The 11,644-nt window shown below is 46.5% G+C and overlaps 1 protein-coding gene across 1 annotated transcript in view; it reads right to left on the reverse strand.

Annotated features, from left to right (window-relative positions):
- Nucleotides 1-10,854: 10,854 nt before the first annotated feature.
- tmem51b (transmembrane protein 51b) overlaps nt 10,855-11,644 on the reverse strand; it is an 11,353-nt gene continuing 10,563 nt past the window's right edge. The window contains exon 3 of the mRNA XM_076267959.1: nt 10,855-11,644. This exon is cut by the window's right edge and continues 2,471 nt beyond it. The gene's annotated coding sequence lies outside the window, so the exon portion shown is untranslated.

Here is an 11,644-nt window from a genome sequence, read left to right on the forward strand (position 1 = left end):
TAGCTTTTTAAAATGGTCCTATAAGTGTTGTTGAGAGAATTGCTTTAAAAAGCTTAAACTGTTAACCATGTTGTTAGTTGCTTGGTTAAAAATGCATCAGCCAAATGTAATGTAATGTAATAACTAATAGCTGTATGGCAAAGGTATGTTTTTCCCCATCCAAGCAGTGACACTCAGGAAGGCAGCCAACAGAAGGCACCCAGGGACCATGTCTATGTGCTTAATCTGAGTCCTGGTCAGGGACACAAAAGAAGAGTTTACAGTTTTGAAAATGAATACCTTCCCAATACAAAACATGCATGCATGCATCCAAGGGCATAATATAAATCTAATCTACAAAACAGAAAAAACAATATCATGCCAAATAATCTGAAACAATGTAGTTGCATATAATGTGGCAAAACTCAATAATAATGATGCGAGTACCTGTATTCTTGCACTGAGCTGCACAGGCACATCCACATGCCCCACTACAAAATATTCCACTTTTTTGACATTGCCTGGTACTGCACTGACTTCCACTTTCCTTGCATCCACATATCGTCAGCTCCAAGCACCTGGCCTGTACAGGTTCTTTGGTTAAAAGCTGGGGGACAAGCATTCCATCCTTCATGTGCCAATCACAACTGGTTGGTAAGGGATGGGTCACTGGTGACTGTTTCCACTGAGTTGGTGGTAAAGTATCCACATTGGCTTTCACTTTCAAAAACAGGGCACAGCGAAAATCATGGATTAAAGTACTGTTTGCTTTTGGATCATACAGTTTTCAGACAAACTGTTCAGCTGAGGATATAATAGCTGGACTTGGTACTTCATCCTCACCAAAGTTGTGGAGAAGATGAGGGCACTGCTGGCACACTTTCCACGCCATCCTTTTTCATATTCCAGTGAACTGACTGGTAGTGTCACATCCAGTGATGGCATGAAATGCCAACAGACCATCCAGAATCTCATTTGACATTTTAATATCATGCACTTTAGTGTAGCGTGGTTTCTTGGCAGTTCCTGCTTTCATCCAAATTTCTGGGCTCAGCAGGTTGCAAACACAAGATGCAGCAACAGTACATCTGTGTCACTGCACTGAATGATGAGCCTCTAATACCCTTTGGTTGTGGCATCATGAGGTTGTGCCTTCATCTTCTCCACAACTTTGGTGAGGATGAAGTACCAAGTCCAGCTATTCTATAAGTATAAGTATATATACTCTTTTGATCCCGTGAGGGAAATTTGGTCTCTGCATTTATCCCAATCCGTGAATTAGTGAAACACACTCAGCACACAGTGAACCACACACTAATCCTGGCGCAGTGAGCTGCCTGCAACAACAGCGCCGCTCAGGGAGCAGTGAGGGGTTTAAGTGCCTTGCTCAAGGGCACTTCAGCCGTGCCTACTGGTCGGGGTTCGAACTGGCAACCCTCCGGTCACAAGTCCGAAGTGCTAACCAGTAGGCCACGGCTGCCCCAAACCTCAACAGAACTGTAAACTGTATGATCCAAAAACGACCAGCACTTCAATCCATGATGTTTGCTGTGCCCTGTTTTTGTCTCCCAGCTTTTAACCAAAGAACCTGTACAGGCCAGGTGCTTGGAGCTGACGATATGTGGATGCAAGGAAAGTGGAAGTCAGTGCAGTACCAGCCAATGTCAAAAAAGTGGAATATTTTTTAGTGGGGCATGTGGATGTGCCTGTGCAGCTCGGTGCAAGAATACTCAGGTACTCACATCATTATTATTGAGTTTTGCCACATTATATGCAACTATATAGCCTGACGAGCCAGACCCACATTAAAATGTAGGGTCTGGGCACTCACCGTTCGCAGTGCTCAGTCCGAGGGGCGGGATAATCGGTTGTCTTTCAAATTCCCTCTGCAAGCAATAGGGCAGCGCTAGAACGAGTCCCATGCATTTTCCCACCAGTGGAGCTAGTTGGCTAGTTTAAACTTTTGCCAACTTAAAAAAAAGCTTAACTCGTGTCAAGCTGTTCGCCAACAGCAAGATCCATCTTCTTTGTTTTCAAGTAGCAGGGAATTCAAGCCAAACCGCTGCAACTCTGCCATCAATCATTATGTTAAGCCCGCCTAACGATTTGATTGGCCTGATAGAAGTTTAATTTTTCCAGCTCACAAGCCAACGGAGAGTTGCTAGACTAGCCCTGGCAGCAAATGTAATTTGTTGCCACTAGGGTGCGTCTAGATTTTTAGGCTAGCAACTATATTGTTTCAGATTATTTGACATGATATTGTTTTTCCTGTTTTGTAGGTTAGATTTATATTATGCCCTTGGATGCATGCATGCATGTTTTGTATTGGGAAGGTATTCATTATCAAAACAGTAAACTCTTCTTTTGTGTCCCTGACCAGGACTCAGACTGAGCACATGGACATGGTCCCTCGGTGCCTTCTGTTGGCTGCCTACCTGAGAGTCACTGCTTGGATGGGGAAAAACATACCTTTGCCATACGACTATTATATAGTTATTACTACTAACTAGTTACTTACCCCTAACCCTAAAGAAGTGAGAGAGCAGTAATGTTAGGATGGAATTAATAACTATAGTGATATGTTAATTAAATATAATTTGTGTTACAACCTGGTACATTAATGAAGTAAAATAGCACCATAGACCACCATCTACAGTTCTACATTTCCGCCTTGACATTAAAGAATTATAACTTGTGCAGTATTGCACTGTCTCTCCCTACAAGCTTTAAACTTGGCTTGACTCATTTCCATAGATAGGGGTACTGATTGATAGAGGTTTTGGGATGCTATGTTATGTTTCCAAGCTGATATTCACTTTGAAAACTGGTTCTCTTTAGGCGGAGATAGTTTTTTTCATGTTCTAGTTCTGTTGTCTCTTACACTGTACAATAAATGTCAATTCTGACACTTCTGCAGACAGCCCATGAGTGTTAGCTTTCATTTGATACCTTTTTTATGTATATGGTCCTTGTGGTTGTGGAGATATTCAACATTTATTGCTGGCATGTCGTGTTGAGCAGGAAACCAAAAAATTGGCCTGAAATTGCTTGTACAAGTCACACACAAAAAATGTCAGCTTGACAACCACCCTAATATCTTACCTATGGGTGTCTTCTACTTAAAAAAATAGGGTGACAGCTTGTACCAAAACATGTCCGCAAAAGCCTTAACGGAAGCCCTTTTCAGAATTGGCCCCCTGACTACAACAGCAGCTTCTCTCTGCCTATGAGACAAGCCTACAGTGAACAGATCAACTATGCTGACCTGTCTGTTACATCTCATAGCCTAAATACTGTAGAGATGCAGTCAAAAAGTGACAACTGAACTTGTCAAGTGGTACAAAGTGGAGACCAGTCTCTGACATTGTGAATGCCCAGATTGCCTGATATTGCACTGTGTCAGTAATCACATATGGGGGTCCTGTCTCTCTGATTCACACTGATATTGCACTGTGAAACCCTGATCAGAAGAATCAGACACTTTTAGTTGTTTTTTAAATAACTGGGTTCTCATCTTGCACTGGATCATGCAAGGCTGCACATGACTAAATCAGCACAAGTCAGAGACTACATTCATTGTTTTGCACTTTTATGATGTCATCACATTACCAAAAGTATTGGTTTTTACCAAAACTGTTTGGCAGTATTTTTAAACTTCAAAAATACACACTACAAAGTATGTTCATTGATTTCATAGTTACAGTTGATATATTATGGTTTAAGTAATAAATCCTTTATTGTGCTCTATAACGCTGTGTTATAGTAACAGCATTATAACATTACACAAACCCCATATTCACCTGCCAGGTAAACCCGAGAGGCCTGGCTGGTAGGGCTGGTGGTGCTGGTCTCGAGAGGCCCACTAGTGGTCCTGGTGGTGCTGGTGGTCCTGGTGGTGCTGGTCTCGAGGGGCCCGCTGCTAGTGCTGGTGGTCTTGGTGGTGCTGGTGGTGCTAGTGGTGCTGCTAGTGCTGGTGGTGCTGATGGTGCTGGTCTCGAGAGGCCCACTAGTGGTGCTGCTACTGCTGGTGCTGGTGGTGCTGGTGGTGCTGCTAGTGCTGGTGGTGCTGGTGCTGGTGGGGCTGCTAGTGCTGCTAGTGCTGGTGGTGCTGATGGTGCTGGTCTCGAGAGGCCCACTAGTGGTGCTGCTACTGCTGGTGCTGGTGGTGCTGGTGGTGCTGCTACTGCTGGTGCTGGTGGTGCTGGTGGTGCTGCTAGTGCTGCTAGTGCTGGTGGTGCTGGTGGTGCTGGTGCTGCTAGTGCTGGTGGTGCTGATGGTGCTGGTCTCGAGAGGCCCACTAGTGGTGCTGCTACTGCTGGTGCTGGTGGTGCTGGTGGTGCTGGTGGTGCTGCTAGTGCTGGTGGTGCTGCTAGTGCTGGTAGTGCTGCTAGTGCTGGTGGTGCTAGTGGTGCTGCTAGTGCTGGTGCTGGTGGTGCTGGTGGTGCTGCTAGTGCTGCTAGTGCTGGTGGTGCTGGTGGTGCTGGTGCTGCTAGTGCTGGTGGTGCTGATGGTGCTGGTCTCGAGAGGCCCACTAGTGGTGCTGCTACTGCTGGTGCTGGTGGTGCTGGTGGTGCTGGTGGTGCTGCTAGTGCTGGTGGTGCTGCTAGTGCTGGTAGTGCTGCTAGTGCTGGTGGTGCTAGTGGTGCTGCTAGTGCTGGTGGTGCTGATGGTGCTGGTCTCGAGAGGCCCACTAGTGGTGCTGCTACTGCTGGTGCTGGTGGTGCTGGTGGTGCTGGTGGTGCTGCTAGTGCTGGTGGTGCTGCTAGTGCTGGTAGTGCTGCTAGTGCTGGTGGTGCTAGTGGTGCTGCTAGTGCTGGTGGTGCTGATGGTGCTGGTCTCGAGAGGCCCACTAGTGGTGCTGCTACTGCTGGTGCTGGTGGTGCTGGTGGTGCTGGTGGTGCTGCTAGTGCTGTTAGTGCTGGTGGTGCTGGTGGTGCTGCTAGTGCTGGTGGTGCTGGTGCTGCTAGTGCTGGTGGTGCTGGTGCTGCTAGTGATGCTAGTGCTGCTAGTGCTGCTAGTGCTGGTGGTGCTGGTGGTGCTGGTGGTCCTGGTGGTGCTGGTGGTGGTGGTGGAGGTGGTGGTGCTGGTGGTGGTGGTGCTGCTGCTAGTGCTGCTAGTGCTGGTGGTGCTGCTAGTGCTGCTAGTGCTGGTGGTGCTGCTAGTGCTGGTGGTGCTGCTGCTGGTGGTGGTGGTGCTGCTGCTGCTAGTGCTGGTGGTGGTGGAGGTGCTGGTGGTGGTGGTGCTGGTGGTGCTGCTGCTGGTGGTGGTGGTGGTGGTGGTGGTGGTGGTGCTGCTGCTAGTGCTGGTGGTGGTGGAGGTGCTGGTGGTGCTGGTGCTGGTGGTGGTGGTGGTGCTGGTGGTGCTGCTAGTGCTGGTGGTCTTGGTGGTGCTGCTAGTGCTGCTAGTGCTGGTGGTCTTGGTGGTGCTGGTGGTGCTGCTAGTGCTGCTAGTGCTGGTGGTGCTGGTAGTGCTGGTGGTGCTGCTAGTGCTGGTGGTGCTGCTAGTGCTGCTAGTGCTGGTGGTGCTGCTAGTGCTGGTGGTGCTGGTGGTGCTGCTAGTGCTGCTAGTGCTGGTGGTGCTGGTGGTGCTGCTAGTGCTGCTAGTGCTGGTGCTGCTAGTACTGGTGGTGCTGGTGGTGCTGGTGCTGCTAGTGCTGCTAGTGCTGGTGGTGCTGCTAGTGCTGGTGGTGCTGCTAGGGCTGGTGGTGCTGGTGGTGCTGCTGGTGCTGGTGGTGCTGGTGGTCTTGGTCTCGGCCCAGAGCAGCAGTGGCGGCCCGGATCACTTGAGGTCCAGTCCAGCTCATGACCTCATCAAATCAACCGCTGGCCAGCGCTACGGCCCAGTAAGACATTGAGGAGCTGTCTGTCTGGACAGTAAGATATTGAGGAGCTGTCTGTCTGGACCAGGGGCGATTCTAGACCTAGAGCTTTGCTGGGGCACAGGCCCCCAACTCCCAATACATTAAAAAAATAATAATAACTGTGCGCGCAATATGAATAAATGGCTAGCCTGATTTGGACCATCACATATCTCCCCTAGGTCACAGACATCCTCCTCCATACTCTGAATAGTTTTACGCCTAGCCCCCATCATGTCCTCATCCGTTTCTTGCCTGTCTCTCTCCTCCTCCTCCTCCTCCTCCTCCTGCCTGGTACTGGACTGCCCAGCCTGTGCTCTTTCTCCCCTCTCTTCGACCTCCTCCTCCTCCTCCAGCACTCTCTCCCTCAATTGTTGTAGCAGCCACTATCCAGCAACATCCAAACACATAGGCATAAGTAGGCCTATACTCACTGCATTAATTTAATAGGCTTTCATACTAACACAAGGAAAGCTTATTTTTAGTCAAAAGTGAGATATACTTCCCTCCCAGGCAAGGGTCCTATATACATCCTGGCAATACTGCAGTTCTTTGTAGCTTAAATAGCCTACTAAAGCCTTCATACTGACTTTTGGTGATAATTTGCAAATGTAGCCTAATCTACACAGATGACTATTCTGATTCTGTGTATATTATTATAGGCTACATTTGCAAATGTAGCAAACTTATTTAAGTTTGCCATTAAACCATTGATCAAATCACAGCACTGGCTATTACCAGCATAAATGTTAATGTTACCGTTAATGTGGGCAAAATTATCATACCTCCCTCATCCTCCTCACTGTTCCTCTCCCTCTGTTCAGGAAGAATTTTCTGATGTCCATCTCTGAATAGTCAGAAGGCTGTGTTTAGTTTTACAGTAGGACAGCTTCACAAACAGTATAGGCTACTTTTACAGGAGTCTCTACACGTATAAATCCTTATTAATTGTCCGCATGTGTGCATGCAGCCTACGCATGGTGTGAGTGTGTGTGTGAGGGAGAGAGCACAAGCTGGTAAACTGTTGCTAAATTTAGGCTACAATGACGCTAAGCAGGGCCGTAGTCACCATAGACATTGAGGGGGACGTGTCCCCCCCAATATTCAAATATGACCAAAATGTCCCCCCCAATATACGGACATAGCAAAAGAAAGAAAGAAAAAAGCGCCATCTGAAATGTAATCAAACGAAAATAACGCACAAATTAGTGACCTAGTGATGGTTCCAGAGTAGCCTAGACCCCTGAGTGGTTTGTCCTGGTGGTTTTCTGTTTTTCGTTAGTGGCGTGCGCTATCAAAAGCTTCCATTTACTGCACCCTACTGCGGTGAGGTAGGGCTGTCAACAATATCGCAAAAGCTACCGGTACAATTTTAACAAAACTTGTTGGAAAGGTGTAGCACAGGCTAAGGAAATCCCATACATTTTTGGAGCCGATCAGACTCAAAGGGAACTTGGAAACATTTTCCATATTGTAGCCTATTCTCACAATGATAGCGAAAGTGAAACATTTTATTTTAAATGATGAATTCGTGCAAGCCTGTGTCATTCATTTCTTTCACATGTCGTTCAACAAAAATAGGCTAATGCATTCATATGCTAGTAATAATGCCAGAAATTGCCGTTTATAGGCCTCTTAGAAATAGTTGTTACATCTTGCATATGTTAAAATTGTGTGATTAGCCGCCAGCATAATAAAATCTAAATTAAAAGACAAAATCTTATTAGGCTATAGGTCCAAACCTATGAGTCTAAGCCTTAGTTAAAAAAATCTTCAGGTGTAAGTAATAAGTCAAAGAACCACATTCTGTGTAATATAGAGTAATATCTTTTAAAGTATACATTTTGAAGACAAATGGAGTCATACCACAGGTCCAGGGATGGATTACTGGATTACTAAATGGGCTTACTGGGCCCAAGAGCTCAGGGGGCCCTGAAGCCCAAGCCTCTGTGTGAAGTTGGTTCTTCTCCATCCTTCTCTTTTCACAAAACTCCCCAGAAGTCATCATTTAAAGGGTCATTTATGGGCCATGGGAGAATGCCTCAGGACCCCTATATCTGGAGGAGGGGGGGGGGCATCTGTGCCCAGGGGTTCATAATCCATCCATGCCATGCCTATGTCCGTCAAAAGTTTGGAATACTCTAATTGACTGACTTAACTAACAACTTGTTTGTGATTTTTAATAATATTTTTTGCATGGTAGGAAATGTATTGAAATTCTGTTTGGGGGTCTCTCAGACCCCACCACAGATTTGGTCCCCCCCAATGTTGACATCATGACTACGGCTTTGACGCTAAGCATTGAAAAACAGATGCTAGTTATGTGGGTAACACTCTCTAACAGCGATCAACTTGTCAAACTTTCTGTCAAACAAGTTGTGAATTTGTTGTAACATTAAACAGGGGACGACTTACTCTATGCTCAAAGTGATTCCACAATCCACAGTGTATGTGTGTGCAGTACAACGAAACACTCGGAAGAATCATGTGAACGATTTTCATTGGTTGTTGCGTTCAATCTTAGCCAGCTACAGAGGTGCTATTTCCTGATTGGCTATTATGGCCCCTTTCTTTATTCCTTTTTTTATTTTTTTTTATTGGCTGGTAAGTGACAGGCTCGAGCCATGATTAAAGCAGGCACGGAGTTGCGCTCATGAATGCCGTTTCCAGCTAGAGCCTCGCTAGAATTTTACTGGGGCACTGGAGACTTTTACTAAGGCACGTGCCCCAGTGAATAAGGTCTAGTGACGCCCCTGGTCTGGACAGTAAGACATTGAGGAGCTGTCTGTCTGTCTGGACAGTAAGACATTGAGGAGCTGTCTGTCTGTCTGGACAGTAAGACATTGAGGAGCTGTCTGTCTGGACAGTAAGACATTGAGGAGCTGTCTGTCTGTCTGGACAGTAAGACATTGAGGAGCTGTCTGTCTGGACAGTAAGACATTGAGGAGCTGTCTGTCTGGACAGTAAGATATTGAGGAGCTGTCTGTCTGGACAGTAAGACATTGAGGAGCTGTCTGTCTGTCTGGACAGTAAGACATTGAGGAGCTGTCTGTCTGGACAGTAAGACATTTAGGAGCTGTCTGTCTGTCTGGACAGTAAGACATTGAGGAGCTGTCTGTCTGGACAGTAAGACATTGAGGAGCTGTCTGTCTGGACAGTAAGACATTGAGGAGCTGTCTGTCTGTCTGGACAGTAAGACATTGAGGAGCTGTCTGTCTGGACAGTAAGACATTGAGGAGCTGTCTGTCTGGACAGTAATGGACAGTAAGATATTGAGGAGCTGTCTGTCTGGACAGTAAGACATTGAGGAGCTGTCTGTCTGTCTGGACAGTAAGACATTGAGGAGCTGTCTGTCTGGACAGTAAGACATTTAGGAGCTGTCTGTCTGTCTGGACAGTAAGACATTGAGGAGCTGTCTGTCTGGACAGTAAGACATTGAGGAGCTGTCTGTCTGTCTGGACAGTAAGACATTGAGGAGCTGTCTGTCTGGACAGTAAGATAATGAGGAGCTGTCTGTCTGTACAGTAAGACATTGAGGAGCTGTCTGTCTGGACAGTAAGATATTGAGGAGCTGTCTGTCTGTCTGGACAGTAAGATATTGAGGAGCTGTCTGTCTGCTGTCTGTCTGGACAGTAAGATATTGAGGAGCTGTCTGTCTGGACAGTAAGATATTGAGGAGCTGTCTGTTTGTCTGGACAGTAAGATATTGAGGAGCTGTCTGTCTGCTGTCTATCTGGACAGTAAGATATTGAGGTGCTGTCTGTCTGGACAGTAAGACATTGAGGAGCTGTCTGTCTGTCTGGACAGTAAGATATTGAGGAGCTGTCTGTCTGTCTGGACAGTAAGATAATGAGGAGCTGTCTGTCTGGACAGTAAGATAATGAGGATCTGGAGGACTGAGCTGATGTCTCTCTTCACTCATACGCTACATCCCGTCACACCGCAGGACCTGATCACCCGTGAATGATTCATCCTCGTACACAACATCCCTTCACTTATACCACAGGACCTGGTCACCTGTGATGGGCAGCTCAGAGACAGGCTCGTCCACTGACCCCTAAGGATACCTGAGCGTCAGGTTTAGGGGCCAGCGAATGTGGACATCAGTGATCACAGCAGTCCTCCTCCAGAGTTAATGAGTGGGGGCAAATCAATGGTGCTCAACAGATTTGATGTCTAGAAAAATTGCGTATAAAATGTCTGCACATACTCCGCTAGCTTAAGCAGGAGATTGCAACAGATGCCATGGGCGGGACTCCCACACACCATCCTTAGTGGCAGTGCATGATGTCAATCAATCAGATAAACACTCGATGTAGTAGTGCAGCGTGTCAAACACCCTGTCAAGCCCGCCAGCAGGTTTAATACGCACCCCCAGATCAGCAGGTTTAATACGCACCCCCAGATCAGCAGGTTTAATACGCACCCCCAGATCAGGCCCGTCAGCAGGGTTCATACGCACCCCCAGCAGGGTTCATACGCACCCCCAGCTGTTTTACGTAGGAAGGGAGAATTAGAAAAAAAAGATATGCACATCCAGTTGTCTTCAACAATGTGTAATAAGCAATATCTCTATGATATGATACATTGATTAAACCCAGCACTACAGACCATCCTCAGGAAGGAAGAAGCAGAAAAACTAACATGGAAGTAGGGCATTTCAAGAGAGAAAGAGCAGGATGTAACAGCAGTACATTATTGTGTACTTGTTTGCTCATAAGTGATAATAACAGTCATCTAACAACACTCTGATACCCATGCAGAAAAATTATAACGACCATGACAATGACCACAACCCCCACAAGGTCTCATTCCAACAAATCCGGCCCACTACCTAATATGAGTTTGACACCCCTGTAAGTTGTGCATCAATGAGTAGTTACACATTGCCACCAGAGGAGGGAGCTGTAGTCACTGCTGAAAGTAAAACATCAGCACATTTGCTCAGTCTGTACGTTGATACTTATTTTGCACAATCAAAACACAAAACAGAATGCATGGCAAACTTGTTTTATTATTGACAATATTCAAGATTCTCTTTTCCCCCTATTAATTATAAATCTGATAAAAATAAATACATTCTATAATAATCTGATTTAATACAAAAAACACTTTCCAATACCCCCCCCCCCCCCCACACACACACACACACACTGAACAGGGTGTCCAAACATTCCATCATTTCCATATTACAGCATGCAAACCGCAAAACAGCACCCAGATTATTCTACAGCCCATTAAAACACACACACACACACACACACACACACACACACACACACACACACACACACACACACACACACACAGCGCTGTGGCACAGGTCTAAAGGGATCTTCAGAAATGACCACACAATAAATAAAAAGGCATGCAGGACACAGACAGGACAGAGGCAGTAAATACTAATCCCACACACTGCAAATACCCCTCACACACACACACACACACACACACACACACACACACACACACACACACACACACATAGAAGATCACAGGAGGGTCACTGAGATACAGTTCCACTTTTTCAAAAATATTTCCAGTCTTGTCCAAGATCAACACACACTTCACTCTCAGATGGAAATGACTGGAACAATTTAATGTACATAGCACACAGGTAGAACCCAGTCCGTATGAGTGAGCACCTGCCGACAGGTAGAACCCAGTCCGTATGAGTGAACACCTGCCGACAGGTAGAACACTACCAGGTGTACTGTACACATGAAGGTATGAATAAAGTCAGTGGCGTTTCAGTCTTAGGCACCACCGGTAGTCGCTTATAGGGGTCAGTAGTCGCTTATGGGGGTC

This window comes from Alosa pseudoharengus, unplaced genomic scaffold, assembly GCF_046254945.1.
Source record: "Alosa pseudoharengus isolate Yale_2024_CS ecotype anadromous, Long Island Sound unplaced genomic scaffold, YU_APseudo_1.1 YU_APseudo_1.1_scf_5, whole genome shotgun sequence".
In the NCBI taxonomy this organism is placed as follows: domain Eukaryota; kingdom Metazoa; phylum Chordata; class Actinopteri; order Clupeiformes; family Clupeidae; genus Alosa; species Alosa pseudoharengus.